The following is a 13,782-nucleotide window of genomic DNA, read 5'->3' as shown; positions in this document are numbered from 1 at the left end:
GTACACTGGTTAATAAAATTATATAGTTTTCAGGTATATAATTCTATAACACATCATCTGTATATTGGATTGTGTGCTCACCATCCCAAGTCAAGTCTCCTTCCATCACCATTTATCCCCTCTTTACACTCTTCTACCTCTCTTCCATCCCCTCTCCCCCTTGTAACCATCTTTATTATTTTGGTATCGTTTTGGATAATTCCTTCACCTTTCTAACCCAGCCCTCCAAATCCCTTGTCTCTTACAGCTGTCAGTCTATTCTCTGTACCTATAAGTCCGTTTCTATTTTGTTTGTTAGTTTACTTTGTTCATTAGATTCCACCTATTATATGTTACTTGGTGCAACTAAAATGTTCTTTAACTTGATTGTTAGAGTGATTACACAGGCATATACATTATTCAAAACTCAAACTATATATTTAAATGGGTGCAATGCATTTTATTTCAAAAGTCAAAATTATTTTTAAAAATCACTAGGTACAGGCATATACAGAATGAGAATTCATTCTAAAGAACTCAATGTATTCATAAGGCATATAGCCATGTATCATCTCCAGGAATAATGAGATTCTAACAGTTTTAGATGAATATTTTAAACTTCACACCAGGAATCTAACATCAACAACAACAACAAAAATGATGACATACTCAAATAAACTGAAGAGAACTTAATAAGTGATTTTTTTTATTAAATAAAATAATTTCTTGAAAAGCTATGGGCAGATGACTTATAAAACCATAAGAAAAAATGAAGTAACTGAGTGGGTTATCATCTTAGAACCAAAGGGACAAGAAGGAAGTGATTATTGTAACATAAAAGAGAATGGACAGGTTTCCCTTGACAGGACCTTCAAGAGGGATGTCACCAGCTAAAAACAACCTATAGGGAGGGTTGAGCGTAAGGAGGATAAAGACCCAGACTCAGCCTTCTCCCTCCCTCCTATATTTTGCTAGGGTCTCCAGGTGGCAAGGATAATCAGTAATATTGTCAGTACAGATCAGCCACTTGGTTACAAAATTACAATGGAAAAGACTAAAGCATGGGTGTCAACAGGTAAGTGGAATACATATAGCATAACTTCCAACTCTCCCAAATCCTTCCCACTCCGCCCCCCCCCATTTTTATTTGGTAGGTCAACAGTGGGCCAAGCAATTTAAATATTTAAAAGTTATACAGGTGATTGTGATAACCAGTAAATGCTTGGATCGCTACACAGAACTACCTCTCTGCATTGATCATCAACATATAAAATTTATAATATGAACACACAGACACAAAGTTCATGAGATTCTACCCCTAATTATACTTACTTCTTATTTGTAGGTTACATGTGTCTAAGGATGTAAATAAGCATTGGATATTTGCAATATGTGCTTTCTGGAGTATGAAGGAGCCATTATACACACAAAAGACACTTCAGTGACTACTAGAAAATTAAAGTACTGCAACTGGGACACTGAGAAAGATGGAATAGACTCCTTTCTCTCTAGGAGTTAAGGAGATAGGTCTTTATCCTTGAAACTTCCTGAATAGCAGACCTAAAGTTTATAAGAAATGAGGGAAATCAGCAATGTCAAGCTACTCAACTATTCAAGAGATAAGTCATCAGATAATTGGGGCAGAGCCATCTTCCCATAAAGGCAGCAGCTGCTGTGTTTAAAGGATTAGTTTTTTTCAGGGTCATCTCTTATTCTTTTTTTGCAAGGGAAAGAGAGAGGGTCTAGAAATAACTAAGAGGCATCACCTTACTTCCCAGAGTTTTTCAGTGACTATCTTCTTCATTCTGAGTACCTTCATAGAATGAGGAAAGCAAATGAAGAGAGAAAGGCAACTTGTTTCAGGTGCTAGGCAGAAAAAGTCAAGACATTTCCTCAGGGCAAGTCATATGATCTGCCCTTAAAACTCTCTGGATTAATTTCACTGAGAACACAGAGAGCAAGGTATAAGGTGAGAAAATTTCAACAACCTTCAACATCAGCACAGATACAACACATTTCCACAGATGTACTGTTTCTGTAGTACAAAAAGTCCTGTTTTTACTTTTAAAGTACTTAAAAGGAAAAAGAAATAGAAATGAAATTATAATATGGATTTTCTGAAGAATGCACTTTGAAAGTATTTTTATCTTGAATTTATGTAATAGCATTATGATGCATACCTCATATGAGTAGATGGTTACTAACACATCCACAGTGCTCCCTTTTTTCATTTAAATACCACAGTAAGTGCATCACATTTTTGTAAAGCAATAGAATATAAATATGTTCGTTCCAAAAATGACATAAAGTGTAAGCACGATTTTAGGTAAAATGACATGTTTTAATTGTTTCTAACTTTTCCCACAATATGACATCAACTCCACTTTTTTTTTAATAGTAGGTATTATTAATTCTACTCTCTAATTCCTTTTTGTTCTCTAGGTCAGTATTTGACACAGTCTACTAAAAAAAGGATGTATTTCTTAGACAAGAGCTGTGAGATAAAGAGGGCGTTCCAGAAATTTTTGAGATCAAGGAATCTACATGTAGAACCACAATTAACTGACAGAGAGAGATGCATGGGTCAGCTTCTAAGAGGTCAATATGCAGGAAGCGATTTCTGTCATATGGCCATAAAGAACTTTTCTATAAAGTCATCTCTAGAACTCAGAAAGGGAATGAAAGTAGTTGTGTTCCTGTGTATGCTCCATTCTGTTTTGGTCCAAACCTGCCCTTAACCTTCGAGGCCTAAGTGGCTAAGATGACAAATGCAGACATGAAGTATCACATTTATCTAATTATTTACACATTAGCAACCAGGCTAAAACTATGTTCTTCTACCTTAATAAATATACCTTCACAACAAAATGGAAAATGTATGAAAGCTATGACTTCTGTAACACTGAAAATCAATAAGAAACAAATGACTAAATTTAGTTATTTTTGTATATGTTGGGATATTTTGGTCATGTACCAGTGAATAATAAGATGAAGACATATAATTCAAACAGAAGTAATTCCATAAAGTTAGTTTTCTTATTTTTCTTTCTACAACATCAATAATGATGTTGCTATAATAAAGATATGCACATAATTTTTGTTCAAATATCAGTAATCACATAAAGATTTGTTTACTGTAATGATTTTAAGTGACAAAATTTGAATATACTTTATACAAAGTGTAAATTATGTAAATATAGAGAATCTAAAACCATTTTGTAAAGCCAGTAGCCACGGCCACCATCACAGCCGCCTGGCCCATGCAGGTACACATTTGATTCGGACAGAAGGTAATGAACCAATGAAGCCAAGAACTGGTGGACCATTAGCTTTAATCCTAGCTTGTACCCAGTGGGCAAAAAATACACACAGTGGGAAAACACTTTCCTTTTCATTCAGGGCTCCCAAAGCCACTGACTCATCTGAGTTTCCTAGAATCAAAGATTTCTACCTCATCAGCTTTATTCACCTCTGTTCCCCATCTCCTCTCTCTGCTCAAAATGCACAAACTGGCTTCTCCTTCAGCACTCCACCATCTTGTCTGCTTCTCCTTTCCTCCACATGGCCTTTCTTTGCTCTTTTCTCTAATGCTAATCTCAGGAACCAAGAGAGAGCAAGCTCTCAGTCTGCCCCATTTTATAGTGTAGAAATCAAAACCTTTAATCCAATATACAAACAAGGAAGTCTCTGATACAAAGTCACTTTGGTTGGGAAAGGTTTAGTCTTAAAATTAAGCCTTAGGCTATAAGGACCCTGCCTGCTTACAGCCTGTCCCCACACCCAATGCAAACTACAAGTGAGCAAACCTATATATGATATTTACAAACTTATTTGACCAACACATTTTCATATGCTTTTTACTTCTAAGATACTAACTAAAATAAAGAAAAAATGCTAATTGCATTTAATGTATAGCAAAATTTTTAATTTGATCAATTTAAAGTTTTTAAGCAAAATTGTTTGAACTTTTTTGGATAATTCAATCAAATCTCATTAAATATATCTTAAAATAAAACTATTCATAATTTAGGGTTCAATGTTTATTTAATTACCACTGTAAGGCCTGACCAGGCAGTGTCACAGGGGATAGAGCCTCGGACTGGGATGCCAAGGACCCAGGTTTGAGACCCCGAGGTCGCCAGAGTTAGCGCGGGCTCATCTGGTTTGAGCAAAGCTCACCAGCTTGGACCCAAGGTCGCTGGCAAGCAAGGGGTTACTTGGTTTGCTGAAGGCCCATGGTCAAGGCACATATGAGAAAGCAATCAATGAACAACTTAGGTGTCACAATGTGCAACAAAAAACTAATGATTGATGCTTCTCATCTCTCTGTTCCTGTCTGTCTGTCCCTCTCTCTGACTCTCTCTCTCTGTCTCTGTAAAAAAAAAAAAGAAGAAGAAAATAATTACCACTGTAAGGAATTGATATCATGCCCTACACACCTAGATCTACATATATGCAACTTTAAGAGTAGGAAGAAGTATTTAGTGTTGAAAATGAACTCAGAGAACTACCCTCCATTAACTTCACTCTATTTCAACTCTACTCATTCAAGTTATTCTTTTTGTAAATTTAAATTTGAGTACAGTATTCAAGCCTATTTATTAAAACTAATATGGCCTCATGTCTGATATAGATTACTTTAAAAACAAGGATGATAAACTATTTTCTATATCCTAACACTTCAAGCATATTTCAATAGTAATTATCAAGGAATTTAAGCAAAGATATAAATGTATTTCTCTATAGAAAAGAGTTTATAACAATAGTTTATATCTCCTAAGAAGATCTCAGAATGAGGTGGGGTCGATGCTGGACATGGCCCTTGCTCCTCCCTATCCACATGGCACCCTGGTCATCGATCCTGACCCTGGGCCATGAGATAATGGGCAGTAAAACCATAACTGAGGTATTATTAATGGAACTCAGTCACCAGATATGTATCAAGGAGGGACAATATAGAATGCTTTCCCCTCAACCTTGCTCACTGACTTCCTTGCACATAGACAAAAAGTTTTGCTTGAGTAACCACCCAGGGCTTAGCTATTTAAACTGAAACCCCAGCCAGTAGGGCACCGCATTTTCACCAACCAGCCACTGTTAGTGCTACCCCTGTATGTAAGTAATAAAAGTTATGTCCAGTCCTTCTGGTTCTGCTTATAGTTTCTTTGGGATCTCACAACAACATCAGATCCATTTTCTGGGCCTGCACCTCCTGTGTTACAATTGACTTGGAAGATTAATGGAATTAACTTTTAAAAGTGATGAAATTTTCATAAAGTGGCGAGTCTCATAAAGTATAAAACAAACTTAAATGTGGTTTAATGAATTTTTAGAAGTGAAATGTTAGAGCTATCTGAAACTACTCTTAGTCCAAACAATCCTTTAACAAAGGGAAAGAAAGGTGTATTGAAAGAAAAAAACTTACTGAGGAGCACAAAGGTCCAGGACTACTGTAAACTGTTTTTTACTACATTGCTGACCCATTTTTTGACCTGCCCATGACTTTCTGCAACTTGACTCAACCAAAGGTTTAACCCAGACTGAATGGTTGACCTTTACTTGAAAAGTAATTAATCATCTACAGAAGTTTATGATTTAGAAATGACTCATTGGTGACCATGAACATTTTTTTGTATGTATGGACATCGGCTTCATGATTAACCTCTATGAGCTCATTTGACTTGGAAACTGAGCAAATAATGAGTGACAAATTTGTTTGATTTTTTTCTCCTCTGATACTTATAGTCTGCACCAACAGAGAATGCTATGCAACCAGAATTCTTACAAAGAACTGACGAAAGGATATTGCTGGTGATGACAAAAGTATTTTGCAGAAAGTACTGAAGCTATAGGAAAATAAATATGAAACAAATTAAATCTTATAAAGGAAAAAAACTAACAGAAAAAAAGAAAAACTTAAGAAAGCTGGAACTTTAGAAGAAAGAATAAAACTCTACAGATATTAAACAAAATGAGAGAAGTTTCTCTAGCACAGAATAAGTAATAACAATAGAATCCACAGTTTAAAGAGTATTAAGGCTATCAAATAAAATTAGGTAATTTTTCAAGCACATTTGAGCAGATGTGATTTGCTAATCAAATGTCATAAATCATCACCATCACCTTTCAGAGCATCTAGTATATGTGTCAATTGTGCACAATTGGGAAATTCCTGGTTGCTTTTTTTATTTTGCAAGAAAATTTTGTATTCTTAATTTTTTCCTAGGTATATCATTTTGGTACTCATTAAGTACACAATAGTTTGCTAGTTATTTTGTTAGGCTGACAAACATTATCCTGTGTAGGAATATAGCCTGAGAAAAAATGATCAGACATGGTCCAGAATATGTCCCTGGGTAGCTATTCAAATGAATACATCAAGATGGCATCAAGGAAAGTAGCCACTGAATTTAACATGCTTACTGTGAGGGAAAATGGTGAGCTCTATTATCATCTCTGGGACGACAGGAGGAGGAAATTGAAGAGCATTTCTAATGATAGGTGACAGAGAAACAGTTCAGTGTCCTGGAAGAGAAGAGGGCTCTAGGCAGGGCCTCGACTGTCAGCGTAAGTAGGCATGAATGTCTGACACTCTGTGTATGTGCCAGAGATAAAGGGAAGCCATGGCTGAGGTACAGAAAGATATCAGGGAAGATGGAAGTAAGATGACTACAAAAGTCCACATTGGGGGTGGGTCTTTGGCACTGTGGGTTAGAATATTCCAGAATGTGATGCTCTTTCTGGGTGACAATTTTATTTTTCTTGTATGTCGAAATCCCAATGGGTTAAAAAATGTTTGAATATAGGAGTCAGCATAGTTGGAATTGTGGAAGTCTAGTTCACTCCACATTGAAGTTGGAAAATTTCAACAGAAAAGAACAGCAACCAGTGCAAGGCAATACTGTGGCCATCATGTGCACCTGAATTAAGGCAAAAAACTTTTATATAAGTCTTACTCCATTCTCTGATTGGCTGTATTGTCACGGTACAGGGTTCAAGCCGAGGTGAGTGCTGCCCTGGCACAGTCTGGGTGACCAGATTCTTGACTCGTGCAGGAAATAATTAAAGAATGAGTCCAGGTGAAGGTAAAGGTGAGTTTATTAACACTGAGGAGTTTATTAACAGTGAGGCAAAGGAAGGACCTTGGGAGACAGGATCAGAGGGTAAACCCCAGACAAGCTTCTGCTGCCCACCACTCCCTTGGTTACAAGTCTCATTGGAACCCCTAGAGTTTAGAATAGAGCAAGCAAAGATCCATGCCTGAGAAAGGGGTATGGGTGTGCTCAAAGAAGAGTTTGCACTAGTGTTCTTTGTCCTGAGAGTTTATTTCTATTTTTCTATAGGCAGGGTTTTTAGGGGAGGTCCTAAGGGAGGATCTTAACATAATATTTATTAGATTTCTAAGAAAGGGGTGCAGATTTCTCAGAAGTGCTCTTTCAGTCATCTTGTGGCCTTTCAGACCTTTTTTGGATCTTCCACTTCTGGTCATGGCAGCATAGGGTCTGTAGTTTAGTAAGTTGATATATCAAAATGAGCATACAATGGAGCTCAGAGTCACTCTCTGGTCAGTGCCACCTCCATCTTTGATTAGTCTCATTCTAACTAGTTTCTTTTTTCTACCTCCCTGACTATGGTGATTTAAACCATCTGTTCTTAGGCCACTTCAGTTAGGGACAGTAGAATGTTATGATTTATTAACTTGCTGTTGGTTGCTCAGCCCTTCTGGTCATTTGTGTAGTCATTTGTTTAAGTTTCTTCATTCTATTTGCTGTGGAATTTTTCTTAGTTCCTTACTAACCTGCCTCAGCCTGACCACTCAAGGCAAGACACTGATGTCTTTTCCTTCAGGGCCTATAGACACTGCATAGAACAGCATACACCAAATGATAGATAAAATAATCAATTCATCAGGCCTATGAACCCACCTAAAATCTCATTAACAGCCTAAGTATTCACCATACAATCTGTTTGTTTGAAGACTGTAGTAGGAGCTCACAGAAGGTAGTGGCACTCAAACCCACCGTGGAATTTCTGGTATCAGAACAGGGTTGATTAGGTAACATTTGCAAAGATAGGGGTGAGGTTCTTAAGGTCCCGAATGGTGCTCATAGATGGTGAGTTCTCTATGGCAGGAGCTCAGCCAGACCTGAGCAGGGAAGCAATAGTGGTCTCCAGCCAGGCTGATGTCTAGTAATTGGTCTCAAAGCAGCAACAATTACTTTTCAGGTGTCCTGTCAATGAAGACCTAAATACATGCTGCACTCCCAACTATTTGTTATCTGCAAACCCATTACTTGCAATAAGCTTATAGCTTTTGGCCCTAAAACACTGAGCTATACCTCCTTCCTGCTAAATGTCTTAAAAGGGAGGAAAAGGACAATGGAACAGAATATGACTAACCCATCAGTCAGGTCGCTTCTGTGACTATTTCTGAAGCCCCTTTGTCCCCTCTAAGTCAGCATTAACTATACAGTCCAATTAAACCTAGCACTGGCCGTCCGCAGGGATTCCCTTCATACAAAAATGCAATTCTCCCCAAGATTCTCAGCATTACCTAATAGGCTGCATAGAATCAGTTTAATGGTCTCTGGCTGGTTCCCGGGGGACAAATTGATCACCATGGCAATAATCAGAGCCTCTTACCCTATATAGGGGCAAGGTAAAATTCACAGCACTGTGGAAGAAGCTTATCTGATTATCTCCAAAGGGCTGTCTCCTTGGAGCAGACTGCTATTGCCATTAGGACACACGTGCGTGCATGTGCGCGCACACACACACACATACGGCTCCTGTGGCAGAATGTGAAATGAGGCATATGGTTGGAAACAGAAAGGAGAAAACATGCCAACTTCTGACTCGGGCCAGCTGCCTCTGCTCAGGCAGTTGGGGTCAGTGCTCTGCAAATAAGACCTACTCAGCCCCAGAAAATGGCACTGACATATCCTTGCAGAAAAAAAAAAAATCTGAATTGAAATAAGTAAACCACTTTGCTAGCAATACTGTAAGTGGAAAATCCAAGAAATGTGATCCTTTGAAATTATTTAGAGAAGGTAATATGAGCCTAACCAGAAATGCTAATATAATTATAAACTATTATATTTTATAATACTTTCATACAGACTATAACTACTAAATAATAGACTCTATGTAAATATTTTCCTGCTACATGGCCCCAAAATAGATTTGTGACTTTTGTTTGAGATATCTTCGGAGAGAATAATTAAAATATGGATGAGGGAGAAATAAAGAAGAAAACTGTATAGCCTCTATAGTACAACTTAAATGCTCAGTGGGTCAGACAAGACCAAAAACCTAGTTTCCCACTCTGTGAGAAGCTGGCCTGTTTGCAGTGCACAGAGCTGGGATCAAGTTGCCCCAGGCAGAGGTTAATGTTTGCCTTGTCATTATTATCTGTTGTCAGACACACACATACTTTTTTACTCTGTGCCTTCAAAGGCTCCAAACCATGCGTTCACAGCCAGTACTTTCTTTCAGTGCTGAGACCAGTGTAGGAAGAGTTCCTAAATCCTCATGGGAAGTTCCCACCACTGTAAGGTGGGAGGCTGACAAGCAGCCGCATGATGACAGCAGCCTGGCTGCTTCTTGGCTGCACGCAATCAGTTATGAGTAGAGAGGTGGTGCCTCACAGACTTGCATGAACTCGCTCAATGTCACACTGAACCCAAACACAGAATCATTTCACAATTAGAAGTTGGACTGTCCTTTTACTGTTCTGTCACATTTGTTTTGCAATGGTGTTAATAGGTCCTTCAGACTCTTTTAAACTATCCCCTTAAGTAGACTGCAATTAAAGAACTTCAATGGTATTTTTCCATATAGATAAATCATATTTCATATCTGTGAAAATAAAATTCATCTTGTTTTTATTCTTTTCAGAAAACCACTATCTTGTGTTAAAATAAATGCATATTTAACATGGTGTTTTGCAGAAATTCTTTTTATTTTTAAATTCCACCATTTAAAATAAATAACAGCCTCTTCTTTGCTGGGATGCTAGTATAGATTTGTCCTATTTACTTAATCTCTGAGTCTCAGTATTTTGGATTATTGAAGAAATTGAGGTCTGTGCCTCTATCCCATGGGTTTGCTATGAGGATTACATGCTTGGCATGTCATAGTTTCTCAAAAAATATGAGTTACCTATCTCTCATTCACTAACAATCTTTCTGTCAAGACTTTATGTTAAATATTCATAAATAATATGATTCTATCTTATTTTTATTTGTTATTTCATGAAAATAAAATGCAAAAAAATGTTTTTAAATCCTCTGGACCCATAATTCAGTGAGTCTTTGGGAAATTGATTAGAAAGACGGAGGCAGAAAACAACTATTTATGAACCTCATCAGCAATATCTCTCTCTCCCAAGTCAACTAAATATCCTTTCTCACTTCAGATTTCTTCATTCCTCCTCATCTTTGATTCAGGGTGAATGGCGACATCCTAAAACAAGATGCCTCAAAACCAAGAGCAGCTGGGAGCCATGGGCACATTTTATTTGAAGAGGTACATTCGGACTTGGGGACATATAACCACTGGTGTGAGGCACATCTGGTTTCAAATCCTACTTCTCGGCCCTGGTTGGTTGGCTCAGCGGTAGAGCATCGGCCTGGCGTGTGGGGGACCCAGGTTTGATTCCCGGCCAGGGCACATAGGAGAAGCGCCCATTTGCTTTTCCACCCCCCCCCTTCCTCTCTGTCTCTCTCTTCCCCTCCCACAGCAAAGGCTCCATTGGAGCAAAGATGGCCCGGGCGCTGGGGATGGCTCTGTGGCCTCTGCCCCAGGCGCTAGAGTGGCTCTGGTCGCAGCAGCAGAGCGACGCCCCGGAGGGGCAGAGCATCGCCCCCTGGTGGGCAGAGCGTCCCCCCTGGTGGGCGTGCCGGGTAGATCCCGGTCGGGCGCATGCGGGAGTCTGTCTGACTGTCTCTCCCCGTTTCCAGCTTCAGAAAAATACAAAAAAAAAAATCCCACTTCTCCCATATTTGGCTGTGTGATCCCCAGCAAGGTGTTCAAACTTGCTAAGTCTCAGTTTTGTCAACTGGGTCATAAGCTATCCACACCTATCTCCTAGAATTATCCAGGACCCAGGTGTGTTCTCAGTGGAGCTAATGAAGCTTACTCCCCAGGACTGCTCACTTACCTGGGTCTCTTCCAAGCCCTGGATTTGTGCTTTGTATTCCTTTTTGTAAACCAAGATTCCCACCTTGAATAAAATCCAATCCCCACAAATCATGGATCTACTACTATATGACAGTTAAACAAGATAATACATATAAGATGCCTGGCCATACCAATTGTCAACTAAATGGTATTATTGTCACCAGACTCACGGATCTTATCTTGAGCCTGGCATTAAGTAAATGCAGTCTATCCCACATATGGTATTGCTGATGGATTATACAAAGCTTAACCCATCTCAAAATAAGCTATACCAAACCCTGCTGAAATGTGTGACGCAGCCTCCAGAACCTACTTGGTTTCAGCCTCAATAACCAATAAGTAACTATACTTGGGTATATTAGGGTGTCAGGCTGCAAATGACTAAATTACAGAATGAGTCAACATAAATGTAGAAGTCCAGAACCAGGCTCTCGGTTCCTGAGATTAGCATTAGAGCAGAGAGCAGGTTGGAGAGCAGAGTAAAGCCACGTGGAGGAGAGGAGAGGCAGCCAAGATGGTGGAGTGCTGAAGGAGAAGCCAGTTTGTGCAGGGAGAAGGAAGGAGATGGGGAACAAAGGAGAATGAGGCTAGTGAGCTAGAAACCTTTGATTCTAGGAAACTCAGTTTCTGTGTCCCTTCAATAGAATACATTTGTGTCGCATCTAATAATTAACATAGAAGGATTACACTGTTCCAGGCTTCTGGAAGTCTTAACAGATCAATGGCCTTAAATGCTTTTCATCCTTTGGTACTGGCATCTTGAAGTCTCTGGTCCCAGCCCACCCCATGGCCCCTCCCAGCCCCAGCACCACCAGCAGTAATAACAACAGTAGCAGCAGTAGCAACTCAGGATGGGATCAGCTAAGCAAAACGAATCTCTATATCCGAGGACTGCCTCCCAACACCATAGACCAGGACCTGGTGAAGCTGTGTCAGCCATACGGGAAAATCGTCTCCACCAAGGCGATTTTGGATAAGACAACAAACAAATGCAAAGGTTATGGTTTTGTCGATTTTGACAGTCCTGCCGCTGCTCAGAAAGCTGTGTCTGCCCTGAAGGCGAGTGGGGTTCAAGCCCAAATGGCAAAGCAACAAGAACAAGATTTTACCAACCTGTATATTTCTAATTTACCACTGTCCATGGAGGAGCAAGAACTTGAAAATATGCTGAAACCATTTGGACAAGTTATTTCTACAAGGATACTGCGTGATTCCAGTGGTACAAGTCGTGGTGTTGGCTTTGCTAGGATGAAATCAACAGAAAAGTGTGAAGCCGTCATTGGTCATTTTAATGGGAAATTCATTAAGACACCACCTGGAGTTTCTGCTCCTACAGAACCTTTATTGTGTAAGTTTGCGGATGGAGGACAGAAGAAGAGACAGAATCCTAACAAATACATCCCCAATGGAAGACCGTGGCATAGAGAAGGAGAGGTGAGACTTGCTGGAATGGCACTTACTTACGACCCAACTACAGCTGCTCTACAGAATGGATTTTACCCAACACCAGTATTGCTACAAACCGAATGATCACTCAAACTTCTATTACACCTTATATTGCATATTCTGTATCTGCCTACCAGGTGCAAAGTCCTTCTTGGATGCAACCTCAACCATATATCCTACAGCACCCTGGTGCCGTGTTAACTCCCTCAATGGAGCACACCATGTCACTACAGCCTGCATCGATGATCAACCCTCTGGCCCAGCAAATGAGTCATCTGTCAATAGGCAACACCGGAACATACATGCCTGCAACATCAGCTATGCAAGGAGCCTATTTGTCACAGTACACACACATGCAGACGACAGTGGTTCCTGTTGAGGAGGCCAGTGGTCAGCAGCAGGTGGCTGTAGAGACGTCTAATGACCATTCTCCATATACCTTTCAACCCAATAAGTAACTGTGAGATGTACAGAAGGGTGTTCTTACATGAAGAAGGGTGTGAAGGCTGAACAATCATGGATTTTTCTGATCAATTGTGCTTTAGGAAATTATTGACAGTTTTGCACAAGTTCTTGAAAACGTTATTTATAATGAAATCAACTAAAACTATTTTTGCTATAAGTTCTATAAGGTGCATAAAACCCTTAAATTCATCTAGTAGTTGTTCCCTTGAACAGGTTTATTTTAGTAAAAAAAAAAACAAAAAAAAATTTAAAAAAACAAAAGATTTTTATCAAATGGTTACAATACAAAAAAAGAAAAAAAGAAAAAAGAAAAAAAAATAAAACTTCAATTTTCTGGGTATGCACAAAGACCATGAAGACTTATCCAAGTGCATGACCGGATTTTTGTGGTTTTGTTCATTTTGTGTTTAATTTGTGTTTTTTCCGCTGTATGAAATGGGCTTTCTGACGTTGAACTAGTCCGACTTCACCCACGGTGTTCTGTGCTTTCAGTGCGAGTGTTGCTGTAATTCAGTGTTGCCGTCAGTGTCTCTTTTCTTCGCTCTTCATTTTTGTTTTTGTTTTTTTTTCAACGTAGTGTGAAGTGTCTTATCCTTTTCTATGAATTCCAATTTGCCTTAACTCTTTTGATGCTGTAGCTGTTTCAGTAGAAGTTAGTTCAAACTAATGATGTAGAATGCTTCGACCAAATGAGCTGGTCTATTATGCCTT

General features: G+C 39.1%; 1 pseudogene; it reads left to right on the top strand.

Annotated features, from left to right (window-relative positions):
- The first annotated feature begins 11,929 nt into the window (after positions 1-11,929).
- LOC136306241 (RNA-binding motif, single-stranded-interacting protein 1 pseudogene) lies at positions 11,930-13,409 on the top strand (annotated as a pseudogene).
- Positions 13,410-13,782: the final 373 nt, after the last annotated feature.

This window comes from Saccopteryx bilineata, chromosome 5 (assembly GCF_036850765.1).
Source record: "Saccopteryx bilineata isolate mSacBil1 chromosome 5, mSacBil1_pri_phased_curated, whole genome shotgun sequence".
Lineage (NCBI taxonomy): Eukaryota > Metazoa > Chordata > Mammalia > Chiroptera > Emballonuridae > Saccopteryx > Saccopteryx bilineata.
This window is presented reverse-complemented; position numbering and strand designations above follow the sequence as displayed.